We start from the raw sequence: 4,852 nt of genomic DNA, 5'->3' as shown, positions 1-4,852 counted from the left end.
GAGAGTGTTGACGGCTTAGTATTTCCCAGCAACTCTTTTCACCCCCCCCTCCCACCCTACCCGGTATATTGGTGGGGGTTACTGGGGTACTGGGGATGGGTAGGGGAGGTACTGGGTAGAGAGGTACTGGGGAAGGATAGGGAGAGGTGCTGGGGGAGGGAGGGAGGGAGGTACTGGGGAGGAGGGAGGAATTACTGGGAGGGGAGGAGAGGTACTGGGGAGGGAGGGGAGGTACTGGGGAGGGAGGGGAGGTACACTGGGAGGGAGGAGGTACTGGGGAGGGAGGGAGGTACTGGGGAGGGAGGGAGAGGTACTTACTGGGGGAGGGAAGGGAGGTACTGGGGAGGGAGGGAGAGGTACTGGGGAGGAAGGGAGAGGTACTGGGGAGGGAGGGAGGTACTGGGGAGGGGGAAAGGTACTGGGGGAGGAAGGAAGGGAGGTAGTGGGAGGGAGGGAGAGGTGCTGGGGAGGAAGGGAGAGGTACTGGGGAGGAAGGGAGAGGTACTGGGGAGAGAGGGAGAGGTATTGGGGAGGGAGGGAGAGGTATTGGGGAGGGAGGGAGAGGTATTGGGGAGGGAGGGAGAGGGGTATTTGGGGGAATAAATGGTGGCTAATTTAACTAAGTTACTGGAGGTACCGGCTGGTCACTGGGTAATATTATAAATCAACTAGTTGTCACTCCTAGTAAAACACTCATAATTAGCCCTAATGTATACCGGGGGTGATGAGCTAGTTACCGGGTGTTATAAAGAGATCACTAGCTATAGTTACGGTAGTTACGAAGTGGGGGAATCACCTGAAAATTAAACACCCCAGCTTATTTTATCTAATTAGTCACTCCTAACGCTAATATAACCTATCATATGCTACCCTAGTTTACTTTAACCTTGCCTAACCTCTAACTTAACCTAACCTAACCTAACCTAACCTAACCTAACCTAACCTAACCTCTAACTTAACCTAACCTAACGCTGTCACTTCTTGTTAACTTTTACGGGTTAGTGTGTCCGTGTCTGTTCTCTCAACTAACGCAGCTTTGGTCTTACCGTTACCTAACCTGGTATAGGGCATGATAATGGTCTCTCTTCCCCTCTCCCCAGCGTGGTTCTAAGGGGAAAGTGTCAACAATTAAGGGGAATGAAATATTAATCTTGCACCCGCCAGTACTGCTCAGCTGACATATACCGCGCGCTGTTTGGCTGAGATGCCTGAGCACTTCCAGCCGTACTAAAACTGTCGTACTGCACTGTGAGGGACTGGCACTGTAAGGGCACTGTATTTAAAAAAAGTAATAAGTATTCGATTCATTAGAGGTACAGTACAGCGAATGAGACCGAATTTTATGCTTTAAGACTGGGGTCGGATTTTTTTTTATTTTTTTTATTTTTTTATTTTTGCTAACCGCGGTGGAGGAGTCTTCTGAAACACACACACACACACACACACACACACACAAACACACACAAGGGTCAATTTGTCAGGATTATCTCTAAGGGATCATGTTAGGGGTCGTAGGAATCAGTTCAAGGGAAGGTATGAGCTCCCCTGAAGGATAAGTGTGTTAGTTGACAACTACGATGGACCGGGTTATCAACAGTACAGGAGAAAGACTTGATCCTGGTGTTGTCTTACGTCCAGCGGAGCTCTGAGTGTCGTTGTGTCTCTCTTACACTGAAGACTATTACTATCATTATCATCATCATCACTATCATCATCACAAATCCCACCATCACTATCATCATCATCACCATCATCACCCCACCATCATCACCCCACCATCATATCATCATATCCACCATCATCATCCACCATCCTCCACCCCCACCATCATATCATAATCATCAACACCACCATCATCACCCCCCACCATCACTATCATCATCATCACCTCCACCCCCACAAATCCACCACCACCACTACTCCCCCACAAATCACTACCACCATCACCACCACCATCACCACCACCACCCGCTCATCGACAGACAACCTCCATCTCCTCTAAAAATTCATCAACTCTTTCCTTTTACAACTTGGTTATTTACTTAATAGCTGATCTATTGCAGCTGTTTTCTCCTTCAAAACTTCCCGAACACTTGCCCCTCCTCGCCCGCCCGCTCATTAACTCACACATCAAAGAAAGCTGTGAGGAAAGTTCAAACAATCCTCCAAACACTCGCCACACAAAACACGGAATCATTAGCCGTATTTTTGGGAGGTGAGAAATCGGCGTGCGGGGTTACCATAGCGACAGATGGAAGGGTTGTTGTGGCCAGGGCGCTACTCGTAAACAACACCGTCACTGGAGGCGCTCTCTACCCTCCCTCCCTACCTACCTCCCTCTTCCTCCTCCCCCTACTCTTCTTCTTCTTCTCCATACTTGGCCCTATACGTGTGTCTGGCTATATGAGAGGACAGATGGGTGAATAATGAGAAAGGTATAAGGGTCCAGTGAACTGTGTCGTCACCCTGGATGATGGGGTACATCGCCCTCCTCCTCCTCCTCCCACACTGAATGACAGAGATGCTACTGGATAATGTAACGTTTAATAACTAACTAACTAACTAACTAACTAACTAACTAACTAAATGACTAACTAACTAAATAAGTAACTAACTAACTAAATGACTAACTGACTGACTGACTGACTAAATGACTGACTGACTGTCTGATAAATTAATCAACTAAATAACTAACAATCTTTTCTAACTGCCATATATAAATGAGCTGTTGAATAAATAGATCCGAATCGATACTTGTACAATAATAATAATAATAATAATAATAATAATAATAATAATAATAATAATAATAATAATAATAATAATAATAATAATAATAATAATAGCCAATAATAATAATAATAATAATAAAATAATAAAAATAATAATAATAATAATAATAATAATAATAATAATAATAATAATAATAATAATAATAATAATAATATAATAATAATAATAATAATAATAATAATAATAATAATAAAAAAAAATAATAATAATAACAATAATAATAATAATAATAATAATAATAACAATAATAATAATAATAAGAAGAAGAAGAAGAAGGGCAAGGGGCAGGTGGGAGGGGCAAGGGGCAGGAGGGAGAGGCAGGGGAGCAGCGCCAAACTCTTGAGTACCATCTTAGAGACAAATGACTCCTAAAAAGCGTGTGAATGTAGGCACGTTTTTTTTTGTCTGCTATCACATATATTCTCTCTCTCTCTCTCTCTCTCTCTCTCTCTCTCTCTCTCTCTCTCTCTCTCTCTCTAAGTGTCTCTTCTGTTTGGTTATTCTCTCTGTTTTTCTCACATCCCGTTCGTCTCTTTCTCTCGACGTTTCTTCACCCTCTTCTCTCTCCTCTTGCCTCCCTTCTCCCTCGCCTTCCCTAAGTCATTCGTCTTGCTCTGTACTCTCACCTTTCCACACCTCTCACCTACTCTCCACCCTCCCCTCTCCACACCTCTCATCCACTCACTCCATACCATTTCTCACCTCTCCACACCCTCTCTCACACACCTCTCCACACTCCCTCTCACACACCTCTCCGCACTCCCTCTCACACACCTCCCTCCCTCCTCCACACACCTCTCCACACCCTCCACACCTCTCCTCCTCTCTCCCCTCTCCACACCTCCTCTCACACACCTCTCCACCCCTCTCTCACACCTCTCCACACCCCTCTCCAACACCTCTCCACTCCCTCTCACACACCTCTCCACACCTCTCCACACCCCTCTCACCACACACCCTCCACCTCTCCACACACCTCCCACACTCCCTCTCCCCACACACCCCCTCTCCACACACCTCCACACCCTCTCTCCACCTCCTCCCTCTCACACACTCTCCACACTCACACTCTCCCCTCCCACCCTCTCTCACACCTCTCCCACTCCCTCTCACCTCTTGGCCTCTGTTTAATATTACTCCTTTTCCTTCTTTATTCTTCTTCAACAGGACCCTCTCCCCTCCTCCCTCATTCCCTCACCTCCCTCTTGTCCCCGCCTCTTCCTGGCTCCCCACCCTCACCCCCCTCCAGTTCTACCCCTCTCCACCCCCCCAGTTCCACCTCCATGCCTCTCTCTCCCACGCCCTCCAGTACCCTCACCCCCAGTTCCACCCCCTCCAATGCCTCTCTCTCCACGCCCCTCCAGTGCCACCCTCATCCCCTCCAGTTCCACCCTCTCCACCCCACATTACACCCTCTCTACCCACCTCTTCCAGTGCCACCCTCACCCCCCTCAGTTCCACCCTCTCCACCCCCACCCTCTTCCTGTGCCACCCTCACCCCCTACCAGCCGGTCATTCGTCACGGTGGCTGGCTGGGGTAGTTTGCCAACATCTTGGTGGGTCCTTCTGGGGTCTTACAAGATCTGTCTGGGTGCTGAGAGGTGGTGGTGAGAGGTATCTGGGGTAGGTATGTCTGGGTGGTGAGGAGGTATATCTGGGGTGAGTATATATATCTGGGGTGAGAGGTATGTCTAGGGTGGTGAGAGGTATATCTGGGGGTGAGGTATATCTGGGGTGGTGAGAGGTATATCTGGGGGTGAGAGGTATATCTGGGAGTAGAGGTATACTTTGAGAGGTGAGAGTATATCTGGGGTGGTATATCTGGGGTGAGAGGTATGGGGTCTAGGGGTGGTGGAGAGGTATATCTGGGGGGTGAGAGATATCTGGGGTGTGGTGAGAGGTATATCTGAGAGGTGGAGGTATGGGAGTGAGAGGAGGTATATCTGGGGTGGTGAGAGGTATATCTGGGGGTGGTGAGAGGTATATTTGAGGAGATATCTGTGGTGAGAGGTATATCTGGGGTGGTGAGAGGTATATCTGGGGTGGTGAGAGGTATATC

The sequence above is a fragment of the Homarus americanus genome, unplaced genomic scaffold, assembly GCF_018991925.1.
Source record: "Homarus americanus isolate GMGI-L3 unplaced genomic scaffold, GMGI_Hamer_2.0 scaffold24760, whole genome shotgun sequence".
Taxonomy (NCBI): Eukaryota; Metazoa; Arthropoda; class Malacostraca; order Decapoda; family Nephropidae; genus Homarus; species Homarus americanus.
Note: the sequence above shows the minus strand (reverse complement) of the source record.